Here is a 16,216-nt window from a genome sequence, read left to right as displayed (position 1 = left end):
GCTGCTTCTCATCATGCAATCCAAAAATCATGAGGACTCTGACAACATGATGCCTGCTACTGATAAAGATTTAATTTTCCAACAATGCATTGCCACCACTGACAGAAATGATTATTTGCAAGGAAGGATTTCCTCTGATTATAGGGCAACAATTTCCCACTGAGTTTGTTTGAGATGTCTTCTCTTACCTCCTGTCTACTCTTACAAATGGTTCTGATATCTTTCACTTGGGGAAAAAAAGTAATAACTGGACAGAGATGACACATATTTGATTATTTTTTAACAAAAATATGATTCTTCATTTCTCTTCTTTTCCTATTCTTTTCCTCATTTATTGAGAAGCAGCAGAGCAAATAAGAAAAAACAGTGACTATGGGGTTCAGAAAACCTGATTGCCACTTATTACCTTGGAAAAGTCACTTCACATTTCAGTCTCAGTTTCTGCATCTGAAGAATGGGAAGGTTAAACTAGAGGACCTCTCTTCCCCCTTCTATTTTTAATTCCAATGACCTTTCTCCCTTCTCTTTTTATGTCATGGAAAACACTGAAAGGATGAAAATGTAGCAAGATACTGGGGAGTGGTGTCCAGTGTTCATCTACTGGGCACCTAGTAGGACTCAGCTCTTCCCATGTCTAAGGGAAAGCTAAGAGGAAGAGAAACTTCACAAAAGGCAGTGACAAAAGGAGACTGGCTTTGGGGAAGAAATGAGGGAGGTTAACATCACCATGTTTTCTTTCTACCACAACCCAGGCCACTGCTCCCAAAGTAAATATAGACACATGAAGGAGTACAGTGGTATACAGACACACACCAGAAGTAAATACAGGTATGCACATCTGTGAAAGATGTGAGTGTCTGGTTGTGCTGAACTTACTAGAGGGGCAAATCCAAAACAATGGTTCCATTCCCCTTCTCTGCTTCTTCCTCCCAAGAATAGCATATGTTTACTTCAAAGTTTATCTCTCTTTAAAAATCATTTTATATTTCTATTGAGCTAATCTCAAAAAGTCAATATGAAGCTAAAATTGTGTCTAATCCTTGCATCACTGGTCTGTATATGTTTCATTTGCTCAAAAGTAGCAAAGTAGGCTATGGTTAGTGAGAAATGGCAGGCTGGGGAAGAGAGAGAGAGAGAGACAGAGATGGAGATCGAGAGACAGAGATTCTCTTTCTAATAACTGGGGGTTTCTCTAGATGGGAGCTCTGAGATAAACATAAGAGATGTTATTGATACATAGTTTTATGGATTCCCAAACAAAGAGAAGAACAAGTGAATCTGAACCCTGTGCACGTAAAATGAATCTAGGATCTTGTTGTATCTGCCTCTAGTGCATGAGGTGGTGCCACAGGCAGACTTCCCCTTACCCATCATTTATCATGACTGAAAGGTTTAATAGAAAGCCTATTCCCCTCCTACCTCCAAATGTGGAGTTAAGGGTATTAACTAAAGAGAAAGACACTGCACTAAAGGAAGAGCTAGAATAAAATAATAAATAAATATTAATATTAATAAATAATAAAAGGTGCTTCTTAGACAATGGTGAGGGCCAGCCAAGAGGGAGTAATTAGTTCTCCAAAATAAAAAACCTTCTATCCCATATACTGTTAGAAGACTACATTCACCATTGCTAGACAAATAAAACAAAAGTATCCAATTTCACACTCAAGTAACTTAAATATTGAAGTTCACTATTACATTTCTATTAGAATTTTTAGAGCCTAATAGAAATGTCCATCCAGATATTTGACCCAGACACTTAATGTACCCTTATAGTTTTGTTAGTGTGTATGCTTTGCTTTATTTTTTTTAATTATTAGAGTTGGAAAAAGATTAAATTCAGTCCACAAAATTTTGATTACCTTTCATTGCCCAGTATTCCCAGTCTCACTTCCCCATTAGGAAAAAAAAACAGAAGAATCTGTCTAGAATCAATATCCAGACAACTTCACAACTAAACTTATCATAAAACTAGATGATATAAATAAAAAGGAAAGGAAGAGCATTGCCCATTTCTTCAAACCTTACATGAGATTTTTAAAAAAATTGAACCAATACCTGATTTCCTTTATACCCATCCCAGATGTTTTAGATCCTGATCACATGAGCTAATGGTTGCTTTAATAACAACCTTAATGTTACATGCAAATAATGTTTGTCACTAACAACATAAGTGTAAATACTTTTCTCTTCTTGCAATTTTGAAATAACCATAACATGATATTTTAGAGTTGTAGGAGACCTTAAAGGTCATTTTGCTCCAACCCCCTCCTTTTACAAATGAAGATGCTGAGACCTAGAGAAGAAAAGTGATTATACTTAAGTCTCACCAAATTATTTTAAAACCTGGTAATAGAACCCAAAACATTTCCTTTTCCAATACATCATGCTGCCTCTGAGTAAAATAAGGGGGGGGGGGGGGGGGGGGGAGAGAAGTGAGAAAAAGAAGGATAAGGAAAGAAGAGAGGAGAGACAAGGATAGCTAGAGGAGAGAAAAAGAGCCAAGCAATCAGGGTTGTAAAGGAGATATCTGAAACTCAGTGGTCAAGGAGAAACAAGGCAGGTAATTAAATGTAAGCCATAATTGAATTTCTGTTTGTGGAATGGTTTTTGTCCCATTGCCTTCATTAGGGCATGACAGTAAATTGCTAATTTTCATTTAAAAGTAGCTTAGCAGTACTAACATAAGGAAAAGTAGACATCTGCCATAAATGAACTAACAGTTTTTTAGGAGCTCCCACTAAAACAAAGAGGCAGGCAATTTGTCACATAATTAAGCAAGGAGAAATAGCTAGAAGAGCTACCAGAGAAGATAAAAGACTAAAGTTCTTAAGTCAAACAAATACAAAGTTCTATGTAACAAAAATCTATGGACAAAGTACATATGGATTTCTGTCCTAGGAGAGAAAATGAAAGGGGTAGAGAGGCATACTTCTACTCCCTAAGTTATCAGAGAGAATTAAGCTTCCTTCAATGAACTGGAAGAGTGACTGAAGCACAAAACAAAGAATAAAGACTCTAGAAGAAACGATGAGAAATGTTCACTTGTATCAGTGATTTGGGCAAACAGAAGGGGGAGAAAAAAGGATGCTGGCCATTTGAAGCTAAATAGTTGGGAGGATCTTTCCTTAGAGGAAGGAGTGGAGGCATTTTAAGAAGAAGCCATTTCTCATGTGCTCCACAGAATAATGAAATGGATCCATGGGTGCCACTGCATGAGAGAACATGCAAAAATGGATAGGAAAAGAACACAATATTGGTGATTGGTGCCTTGCTGCTCTAGAGTATGAAGGTAGCTGTATACTGATCTAAAATAAACCATAGAAAGATCAGCTGCCTTTCTGGAGTGTGTATCTTGGAAAAGACAGTCTCCTGTGACTTGTCAAACCTGACAAACACTATCCATTTCTGGTTATTCATGCATGGGGCAGAAGGAAAATGGGACTGGAAATTATTGCTAATGATATTATGAAACCCTGAAGGAAAAAATGAAGACCATATGGGTACAGGTGGAATTTTTCATTTCCATTATATTCCCAGCTGAAGGCAGGGATTCAGAAAAGAAAGACCAATTTAGGCAATGGACAGTTCGTTAGGAAAATAGTGCCTGAAGACAGGATTTAGAATGCTGGGCCATAAGTTAAAGTATAGGAATTCTGGGCTCTTGCCCAGATATGGGATTATATGTGAAGAACTGGTAAAATATATATTTACATGGAGTTCTGCAAATCAAATGGACTTTAAACAAAGTGGAAAGGAAGGTAGAAAAGGACTACCTGCATAGATCTGCCAAGTCTAGTACAAAACAACATAGCAACTATATTGGGGCAGCTAGGTGGCACAGTGAATAGGCACCTGGAGCCAGGAGGACCTGAGTTCAGATCCAGCCTCAGACACTTAACACTAGCCATGTGACCTTGGGCAAGTCACTTTAACCCCAATTGCCCTGACTTCCCCCCTCCAAAAAGAAAAACAAAAAACACAAAACCCCAACAACATAGCAACTATAACACAGGGTCAAAAATAGAAGAGCAAGAGAAATCACCAATAATTCACAAGAAAAAATATCAGAAGAGAGCCAAAAAAAAACACAATGGTCTCAGATGGAACCCACAATTGCACAGAGAATGGGAAATAAAAATAAATGAACTATAAATGTTAATCCAAGGAGGCATGTTTGATGTCATGGGTATCCTTGAGATTTCATAAGACAATATGCATGGCTGGAATATGGTTCTGGAAGGGATTATTCAAAATAGTAGTATAGGTAAATGGGAAGTGGAGGAGAAATGCAATGGATAGCATTTAGGTAAAAACAAATGGCAGAAGAAACCTAGTTTATATTGCCATAGGAACATTCTATTGACACTTTGATATTAGGAAGAATTAGAGAAACTTAAGGAATAGATCACAAACCTGACATCAAGGCATAATGAGAGACTTCAAATATTAAGACATCTGGGGAGCTCTCCCTGACGAAAAGAGAATAGCTGATAAAACTATTATCTGTCTTAATGATAATCCCATTCTTCAAAAAAAGAAAAGACAGGAAGCAATGAAAGGACTTGCTGCTCTAGATCTGACTCTGACCAATTAGAAAGATCTTCCAATTATCAGAATGTTCTTTTCCTAGCTAACACTGAGAAACTCCCAGATTGGAAGGCAATAGAAAGGATTTGGGAATTTGCTGAAAAATATTCCTAGAAGAGAAATTTTTATCTGTAATAATCCTATAGATGAAATAGAACTTTAACAATAAAAATATCACTTATATTCACACTATTCTCAAAATCTTTTAATAGATCAACAAAATATCAGTAAATAAGGCCTAAAATCTCAACCCAATATACAATAGAGCTAACAAGAACAATATATCTTATGAAATAACTTCTAGAAACCCCTTGGTTTTATAAAGTTCATTATCTAAATGATATTGAAGACAAATCTAATTGACTCTTTCATTATGCATCCATGTTCAAATGAAATATGGCCTCTCTTTAAATCCTCATAAAAAATGTCTTTTCACATATATCTTAGCAATTTAAACTGTAATAAATGCTGTGAATGAAGCTGAAAAAAAAATGAGAACATCTTTAATCTCTTAATTTGGTACACAACTGCAAAAATTAATCAGAACAAACTTTCATTACACTCAATATTTTAATCCTACCAACTTGATGGTTTCCATTATCTAGATTTTGAATTATAGGAAGATGAGAAAAGTAGGAAATATGACACCTTTGTACTCACCCTAGTCATTTAGAGTTTTTTTCTACTAGAGTTTTCTTAGGAGTTTTCTTAACCTTTTTTGTGTGTGTGTCATGGACCCTTTTGGTCGTGGTCTGTTGAAGCCAATGGAACCCTTCTCAGAATAATGTTTTAAACGCATAAAATAAAATGCATATGATTACAAAAGAAATTGTTCTGAAATACGTTTTCAAAATATTTGTTAAAGCAGTTCACAAACCCTAAATTAAGAATTTCTAAATAAAGATAATATTCTTCTCAAGTCCAACACCAGGGGGTAGAAAGAAACTCATCTTGGAATATCATCAAAAAGCAGTATCCATCAAAGCTAGAACTAAGGGATAAATAAATGTATTCCAAAAGGCCTGATAAACTGACACCACTGCATGATGAAATCCAATGGCTGAACACTAAGTATTAAGATAATATCTGGCCCAAGCAGAAGGGTAGCTTGATGCTGAGGACAAAACAGAAAAAGTAACTCAAATATGAACAGAGAAACAATGATAGGATTAGAGCTAATGCCCAAAACATGTGCTTGAGAGACTAGGTTTTATAGAAAAGACCTAACTATTCTCCTTGCTTGTTATTGTAGTTTGTATGTTACTCTTTAGTGCTAATGGAATAGGATATTCTAAAACAATTCAACAACTATTAATTAAGTGCCTGCTAGGTGTTAGAAATACAAAGACAAAAACAAAACAGGTCCTGTGCTAAAGAAGCTTATGTTTTATTGAGAGAATACAAACTATACATGGAAAAATAAATACAGGATAAACTGAGGAAGAAGAGAAAAAATACTAACTGAGAGGCTAGGCAGGGGTAGGGAACCTGAGGACTCAAAGCCACATGTGGCCCTCTAGGTCCTTAAGTGCAGCTAATTCAGTCAAAGGGCCACACCTGAGGACCTAGAGGGCCACATGTGACCTCAAGGCAGCTGGTTCCCCACCACTGGACTAAGGAAAGGCTTTACAAAAGAAGAGGCACCTGATCTGACCATTCATAACAGCAAGCACCCTAGCATACCCAGAATGTCTGCTAGCATAGGTTCTTTGATCTACTTTTCTAAAGGAAAGCAATTCAAAAAGGGTTAACTATCTTACTTTAATCAAACATATATATCATTTACCTAGTTCAAAGGGAAAAGTCAGAACCCTGAACTTCAGAAAATGCAAACAGAAATTACAAGCAGACAAAAAATACAGACAAAGGAAATAACACAACTCAACAGACCAACAGTTTCTAGCTGTCTGACCACAACATATATACATATATACCACAGAGAGAAGCACCAACATCTGGGTTTTCAAAACTGGGGGGCTCAATGGCTACCCAGAGTCTCATCTGGCCAAATCACACAACTCTTCCCATAAGTGAGCCAAAAAGCAAAACCTCACCTCAAGAGTACACACACACACACACACACACACACACAACACACATATACATGTATACATGTATATATGTATATGTATGTATGTATGTATACATAAAACTCGATGAGTTTTCTATGAGGCCAAGGGAAGACAGAGACACATTTCAAGTATGGAGGAGTCTGTGTAAAGCCACAAAGATAAAAATGTGGTAAACAGCTAGTAGTCTCAGTTTGGTGGGACACTAAGTATGTAAACAAGAGCAATGAGAAATAAGGAGCCCAACTATGGCCTCTACTGCCAGGTTAAGGACTTTGTATTTTATCCTGTCGGAAGTAGGGAACAAATGAATGAGAGAGTGACATGGTCACTGCTACAAATCTACAAAAAAACTGTAAAAAAATTGCAAAGGTAACTCTTGGTCTATAATGAATAAATGGTCAAAAAACATAAACAAATTTCAAAAGAAGAAATGCAAGCCATTAATAATCACTTCAAACATTCTTTAACCTTATTAAAATAGCATGTATGCTCGGGCCTACTCCCAGAACCAAGCCTGCTACATCACTCCTCAGAGTACAAGAGGGGCACCCTGAGAGGTTAAATGGCCTCTTGCTCTACTGAGATCAGCTGGAGCCCTCATTACTTGTGATCCTCCCCCATTGTTAGAGGGCCAATGATAGCACTCTGGTTCTATTTAAGCACTTTAAATCAATTAGCTTTAAAAAGAAATATTTACTTCAAAGAAATAGCAAAAACAAATGTACAAGCATTTTCTCCCAATATTTCTGGGACATATTCTCCCTTATACTGGTAGTCTCTGAGATAATAGGTTCAAAACATAGCACAGTTCCAACATAGCTTTGATGCCACCAAACTTATGTCCAGATGTGGCAAACCTGCCATGCAAATCTTTTCACTGGTTCAGAGAAGGTCCCTTCTCCTTAACTGCTTTTTCTCATCAGATACCATGAGCAAAAAAAGTCACTGTTTGAAGGGAAATCACCAAATAGAAAGTAAATAAAGCTGGTAAGACTTTTTCAATATTCCTAGGGCCAATCAGAGAGCCTCCTTTATAGCATATGATTAGTCAACCAGAACTGGTTACAGAATGTCAATACAAACTCCACAGTCTCTCTAAGGTACTTCCCATTGAGATGCTCCAGGAAACAAGCTCCCTAGTATCCTTCCTATGGAAAGGACACAATAGCTGAGAAAGCAGATGGAGTCTAGATATACACTAGACCTTCATTAAACTAATAATCAGAACCAAAAATTAAAAGCACTTTGGGGTCCCATCTCACAATCACCAAATGGGCAAAAATCTTTATAAGAAATGTAACAGTACTGACAGAGATGTTGAAGAATAGGCATGCTCATTTACCACTATCAGAATCACACACTTGTAGAAGCTTGAAGAGAAAGCTGACTGTACACAATAAAAATCTCAAAAAATAAAGGTGTTGTTTCTGAGGAATATGGGTAATTAACACCCTGTGATCTCCTTTACGCTGAGGTGAGTTGTGGAATATATAGGAACGGCATATAAAGGGGAGAAGGTAGCAGCTTGAAACTAGAAGGAGGGAAGCAAGAGGATGAATCCCGAGGCTAGTTGGCCATGTGTGAGGCCATGGGGTAAGACCCCAGTAGATGATGATACCACATGGTGTTGTGTTTTACACCAGAGTTTACATTCCATAAAGGTGTTATTGTGTAACGTGTAACAGTGGTATAAAGCTCTGAACAGCATCTGTCATGTAAAGTAATGGTTTGCTTTAATTTTCAGGTTTTAATATCAGATTCAAGGTAAGTCAATACAAATGTTTATTAGACCTCTACTATGTAGAAGGCACTGTACTCATTTCAAGATTATCAACAGATACAAGCAAAAAAAAAATGTGTTGGCCTCAAAAAGAGTTTAATGAGATTTAAATTGTGAAATATTATTAATAGCTACAATAACAAAAATATACTTCAGTGGGCCCATGATCCCATACATGTGACTATTCCCTTTGATGAAGCATATTTCAACCTGTCTTTGTCTAGGTGGTATGGGGGATAGAGTCCCAGACCTGGAGTTAGGAAGATTTATCTTCCTGAGTTCAAATCCAGCTTCATACACCTATTAGCTGTGTAGCTAGACAAATAACTTAACCCTGTTTGCCTCAGTTTCCTTTTCTGTAAAATGAACTATAGATGTGGCAAACCAGTTTAGCATCTTTGCCAAGAAAATCTGTAAAAGGGTCATAAAAAGTTAGACATGATTGAAAATGACTAAAAGCAAAACATATTCTCTCATCCTATGCAATGTTTGCTTATATCTTCCTGTAAGACTTAAACCAATAGCATATCCAAGGTACTGGAGTTCTGTCTCTATTTATCTTGGCATATTTTGGATAGAATTCATTGATTGTGCCACATGATTGGCTATGTGATAATAAGACATTCACTCTCTTCTCCCTTGACTTCCATGACATTTCTTTCTCCTTGTTCTCCTACCTGTTGGACCATTTGTCATCAGTCACTTTACTGGCTCCTCATCCATCTCCCTCCTCCTTCATGTCAGTGTCCCAGAAGGCTTTGTCCTATTCCTCTTCTCTCCTTTCTCTCTACCTTCATAATCTCACCAACTGCCACCATCTCTACACAGATGACTGCCAGACCTATAGTCTAAGCAACATCTCTTGAACAGAAAGGCAAATTTAACATAGTCAACATAGAACTATTTTTATTTCTCCTTAGATCTATTTTTCCTTCAAAGTTCCATATATCCAATGAGGAAACTCCCATAACCTTGGAGGCGTCCTGAATTCTTGTCTCTGCTTCCTTCACCTCACAAAGTCAACCAATTAGCACATTTTATTGACTCTACCTTCTCCATAACAACTCTTATAGCCAACTTTTTCTTTCTACTTACCCAACCTATACTGCCCTAATTCAGGCCTTCATTGTGACTAGCCTAGCTACCAAAATAATCTCCTAAGGCATCAGAAATTCAGTGCCTTAGTCAAAATTTTTCAGTGGCTCTCAATTGCACCTAGGACAAAATGCAAATTTAGTCTGGCACTTATGGCCATCCATGATATAATTAATCATTCATTCCTGACTTCATTTCACATTATTCTCTTTTACAAACTACATTTCAGTGAAATTGAGCTATCAGCTAGTCTTCAAACTTGAAATTACTTCTCCCATAACTTTGCCTGTAATATAATTCTAATAATCCTTCTCTTCCTCCCAGGTTCATCTCAGGTATCACCCCCTCTTTCATTTCATCTCTTATCCTCCCTACTCAGTGGTATTTCTTACCTCAAACTGACTTATTTGCACAATCTAGTATTCACCACCACCACTACATGTGAAAGCAAACATAATGTAGGATTTACAAGTGGAAGAGACATTAAAGATTATTTATCTAATTTATCTAATCCTTTCTGAAGAGGATGCTAAAGCCAGAAAAAATTGAGAAAATTGTTCAAGGTCTTATACGATGGAGTAGTACCAGAGCTTTTTCTCTTGAAGTAAAAGACTGCCATTGTGATGAATATAATGCCATTCATATGGTCATTATTAAATAAACGTTTATCAAATCTAATTGAATTTGGAGTCAATAACTAAATTCAGCTTTTGGTCCTGCCCATTTATCACCTGTTTCACCTTATACAAGTCATCTTCATATTTCTGGAATTTGGTTCTCTCATCTTTCAAATAAGGCAGTCAAACCAGCTAGTCCCAAAGCTCTCATCCAGGTTTAAATCCCTAAAATCTAAGGAAGGGGTAAAGGGGATAATTGCAGAGTTTATTCTTGATGAGGCAGAGAATGACCTCATCCTGAGGGACTGAGAGAAACTGATAGATTAGGATAAACAGACCTTTTAGGAGGACTGATGAGAAAGCTCATTCTAAACAGCCTCAGATTATTAGGAGGAAAGGTGAGAGGGAAAGGTGAGGGTTAAAACTGGAGCCTTGAGGAGAGAGAAAATTTGGAACCAGTGTTGTAGGGAATGTGATAACAGTCAATCAGAGGTGAATTAAAAAAAAAAAGCTGTGCACTTCTGAGGGTTTAATTGAAGTTAGATAAAATACAATTTTAGTAAAGCCAGTCAATTCAATTTTGTGACATCCTCTACTTGATTGCTGAAGGGTAAAGCAGAAAAATAATATGATGGCAGTGACCTAGAGTTGGAATCAATTGTAAACATTTATATAGAGCTTTAAGATTTACACAGCATTTTACATACGTCATTTGACATATCATTTGATCTTCACAGCAGTCCTTTGAGTAGGATCTGCAGGTATTATTTTCTCCAATTTACAAATAAGGAAATTGAGGTTAGCAAAATAAAAAGACTCACTTATGGCCACATAGCTGGCAAATATCAAAGACAAGAGATTAACCCAAGTCTTCCCTGATTTCAAGTCCAGTACCCTTTCAAAAGAAGCAAAGGATTTTAGAGTGGAGGAGTTGAAATGGCTAACTATTGGGTCAAGATTATAAAAAGAAGAAAGTGAAGCTAGAACAAGGGTGATGGATTGTGGGAACAGGAAGTGACAGTAGAAGGATCCTAAGAATTGGAGTTAAGGGGTTCAGATCTTTCACAGTTAAACTTCTCTTGGCCTTAATTTCCCCATCTGACAAGGTTCGAGTAAATCATCTCTAATATCGCTTCCATATGTAAATTCTATTTCCATGAATGATCCTACTATGTTCACTGTGCTGCATATGTCCAGCTCAATGAAGTATAGGTAAGGCAAGAGGAATGTCTGTGTTAATGGTCAATCTAAGACCCAGAAGATTACTCTTGATCAAAGACAGTAAAAAGCCCATGATGAAAAATGCTATCCACCTCCAGAGAAAGAACTGATAAACTCTGAGTGCATACTGAAACATACTTTTTAAAGTTTATTTTTCTTGTTTTGTGTCAGTGTATTTTATTTTGCTAATATTTTGAAAATATTTTTCATGTTATTTCATATGTGTAATCAATATATTGTTTGCCTTCTTAAGAGGTGGGGGAGAGATGGGAGACAAGGAGAGAATTTGCAAATTGTTTTAAAATGGATGTTTAAAACTTTTACATATGCTTGGGAAATATCTAATGAAATAAATAAAATATATTTAAAAAACAAATACCTTGGGGGAAGAACTTAGAAGTCTTAAGAACAACCACCCTCCTGCCCTCCATTCCCCTCAAAATAATTCTTAATGTATCATGTTACATCTCTAAAGAACTATAGAGGTCATCTAGTTCAAATTCTTTATTTTGTAGAGGAGGAAACTGAGGCCATACAGAGAGGTAGTTACTTGTTCAAGGTCATAGAAGAAGGTTTATTCAGCTCTTCCTGAAATTGAGGCTGAGTCAACACATAATTAAATGTGTACAGATATTTTAAAATGTTTTATTAAAAACTTAATATTCAGCATAAAGACAAGCAACACCATTAGACATTATTTATAATTTTAATTAAATAATTTCAAAGCACAAATGTCATAGCACTACTTCAATGATTCCCTTTCAGAATTCTTTGTCCATTCATTCTCATTTTTTTCCCTCAAATGTCTAGTTAGTATGTACTCCATTCTTCTAACTATACTTATTTTGTTTTTTTTCACTTGCATTATTTCATAAAGATGTTTCCAGATTCCTTCATTTAAAAAATCACTGCTGATCAAAAATAAAGTGGTCAATGATTAAATTTTCCAGAATAAACAGAAAGGGTTTTAATAAGAAAGCAATTCAAAGAATAAAATGGCTCCAGATGATTTCTTTCCTCTCTTATTGCAATTTCCCATTACACTTTCAATTGCTGTTATTTGTGTGCAGGTTTTATCCCCCTACTAGACTTACCCTTGAAGATGGGTACCAGGAGTTATTCATCTTTGACCCTCACTGGCTAACACAGTGACCAAACACAGTAGGGACTTCATGAATGTGAGCTTAGTAAGTTCCAAATGCTTATTTGACCTAAATACAAAAGGTCACATCAATAAAATAAAAAAAGAAGAAAACAGAAGGCAATACCTTTCAAAAATGTAGCCAAGAGAAGAACTTTTAACAAAATGCAAGATGTAAGTAATAAAATATTAAAAAATAATTTATTTTATGTAAAGTTAAAGAGATTTGTGAGAAAACAGCAAAGGCAGCTAAAATGAAAAGACAATCAGCTATGCAGAAAAAAATCTTTGCATCTAATAAAAGTCTGGTATCAAAGATTTATGGATAATTAACACAAATATGTGTCCAAGAATTCCCCAATAGATAAGTAATCAAAGGACATGAACGGTTTTCAAATGAAGAAACACATACTACGAACAATTCCCCCCAAAAAATGCTCCAAATCCCTGAGAAAAATATATTAAAACAAAAGTTTTGCCTCTCATCCTTATCCGTCTACGATCTCAACAATAAAAAGTAGTCCCTCCCATGATGCAACAGTTCACCGTCCAACACAAACCATTTTTGTCTATTATTATCTTTGGCAATTTGATGGCTAGGAAGTGTGAGACTTATGTAAAATTATATGGTTGTTATAAATAGGCTGACATGTTACAAATAAGGAATTATTCAGGTGAAGCAATATAAAGAATAACATCATAGAAATATCTGCCCAGGAAAAAAAAAAAGATAATCTGTCCACATAGAGAGAATAAGGGATAAACAATGTCAGCCCACATTATCCATTGATAGCCATCCAATGTCATAAAAAAATAAGAGGAAGGTCACTAGTCTGTTATGTGGAAGCTTGTAATGGATTTACAGGAGGGCATAACCAAAAATGTCACATAGGGTGAGTAGCTATTGTGAAAAATGACTATTTTTCTCACATCAAAAGATGCGCACAGAAATACATGGTTGGTTAAGCTGATCCAACCATTCTAGAAAATGTTTTGGAATTATTTAAGAAAGTTCACTAAGCTATTCAGACTTCTTGAGCCAATCATCCCACTATTAGGCATATCGCCTAAAGAAGTAAATAACTACAAGAAAGCATTACTATTTAAGTAACATATTCCTAGGAGTTTCTTTTGTGGTAGCACAAAGCAGAAAACAAAGTTAATGTCCATCAAGTGCAAAACAGCTAAACAAATTGAGATACATAAATATGATGGAATGTTATTTCACTGCAAAAAAAAAATTAAGAATTCAAGAAAGCTTGGAAAAACGTGTATGAACTGACACAGACTAATGTAAACAAAACTAGGAGAACATAAATGAGACTACAAAAACAAAAATGAAAACAACACTAAAAAAGCAGCCACATGGGTTAATTTCAATGACCAATCTTAGTCCTAGAGCACAGATGAAGCATACTTCCCTTTTCTCAGCAGAAATGTAATGACTCAGGGAGTAAATGCTGTCAAATATGATCATTTTGCAAGGCAGAAGGCAGAACCTATCTCCTCTGTGTATTTACTATCAAGCAGGTAAGAATGAAGACCATCAGCAGGATATAAAGGACTGATTGCAAGAGAAGCTACAAGATAGAGATAAGGAAGCTGATAAAAAGGAAGATTCAGCCTTCCCATAAACATGAAACTTAAATTCCTTGTGATTTACATCACACACAAAATTCTAATCCTGCCTATTTCTGGCATTCCCTTTGTCAAACTTTTTGCACCTACAGTGATCAGAAATATTCTCCTTTTAAAAATAAGCATGGGTTTAAATCGATGAAAAATCCAACTTCAAAGTCTGTACTTAACATGAAACTGCCATCTAAGAGGCCAGAGCAGGTGGTTTTAAAGACACATGGTCCCATCAGGAAGGAGTTAGGTAATTTAACCAGAAAGGATTCATGTTGGAGAGCCAGATCAATATGTAATTTTATCAGGATTGCTTCCCTATTGTCCTTTGGGTCCTTGCCAAAGGAGCTCTGTGGCTGACTTAGGACAATGGGTCAAACTAAAATCACTGTTTTGCAACCCAAAAAAGAAAATGAAATTTGACTAGGTGGCATATGAAAACAATCTGAAACTTCCTTAGAGTTTCAGTCCTGAGTAAGGTGAGATGGAGTTTCTTTGGCTGTTAGGTTCATTATCCCAAAAGTCTCTCTGGGCAACTTCAATGATGCATTGATGATTAAGCTCCTCATTTTCTGTTATGTTTTCCCTCTTGGACCTTAAAATAAATGCCTCTTTTATCTGATCCACACTTCATTGAGTGCCATGATTTGGAAAAGATAATAAAATACTGACTGATGTTGCCCCCGGAGAAAACATTGAGCCTACCTCCATTCCAGCAGAAGATACTTAAGGGAATAGATTTACCTGCTGAGGAATTCTACGATTCTGGCCTACAAGGAAAAAAATCATCTTGTGAGGAACAGTGCCATATTATGATTCTCAGTCTAAAAGTAGGGCAAGACACGTAAGAGAAACAAAATACTGAGTGAAGGGGATCTCTAACAGCTTAATAATAAAAATGAGTGATGATGATTAATTAACCCTGGACAGATGTTTTTCTATTAACAATCCATCAAAATAAGTCAGAGTTGTGGCATATTTCTACACAGGGACTTTCACACTAAGGACACAAAAACAAATCCTTTGGACAAAAAGCAAATGGTTTTTTATAATAAAATTCTGACCAATTTTACATTCTGAACTTTGGACTTTGAACTTGGCTTTGCAGAAATCAGAATTCAGTAATGATTATCCCTTCAGGAAAGGGAAGGAAGGGGAAAAGAACAGACAAAAAGAGTGAGGGAGATAAAAAGGAGGGAAAATTGGGAAACTTTTAAAATCATAGTTACTTTATAAAAGAGAAACCAAAAGCACCAACAACTATAGTTTGCTCATTTTCAAAAGAAATGAATTTGATATGTAACTTTTGATGGTAATCAACCAGAAGAAATGAAGCTTAATTTTATATTAGGTTTGATCATCTAAATATAATTAAAATTGCTAAATAATACAAATAATGGCTTGGAAGAATATCAATATGCCTCACATTATGCAGTCCATTTTATTTCTTTTTTCCTTAGGCCACTACATTTCACCACTTTAATGTGTGTTAAATATATACATAGACACACACATATATGTTGCCTGTATTGTATGAAGATTTAGAGAAAATTATTTGACTAGTTCCCAAACCACATTTTTTCCTCCAGAAATACACCTGTTATAAATATTTATTAAATTTTCATTACTATATTTAGTTTGCCTCATCATAAATGCTATAACAGAAAGAGAATGGCATGCATTGAGTCTTACAATATCGATAAAATTTTAGCTGTAACTCATTTCAAATCAACACAATACAGAAATGAGAGGAGGTATGTGGTACAAAATAAAGCCTACCAAAAAAACCATGCAAATATGAATTGAGAAGGATTAGCCTCTTCTTAGTAAATAACATTTTGTAAGATCTAAATCTTTATAAACCAGTGTACTTATATCTAATTGTCAAAAAGTTTCATAATCAAGAAAACTCAGTACTAGGAATCGTATCTCCTCCTATGGGGGAGGAAAGATAAGGTAATAAAGTAAAGATAAAACATTAATACTTAGTTTTCACAGAAAACATATTGTGCCAATGTAATTTCAAATTGTCTCCCTAACCTTCTTACTCCCTGCCCTCAAAAAAAAAAAA

Source organism: Petaurus breviceps, unplaced genomic scaffold, assembly GCF_028583685.1.
Source record: "Petaurus breviceps papuanus isolate PSGF00001 unplaced genomic scaffold, PetGlider_PUasm1.0 90638, whole genome shotgun sequence".
NCBI classification, from domain to species: domain Eukaryota; kingdom Metazoa; phylum Chordata; class Mammalia; order Diprotodontia; family Petauridae; genus Petaurus; species Petaurus breviceps.
This window is presented reverse-complemented; position numbering follows the sequence as displayed.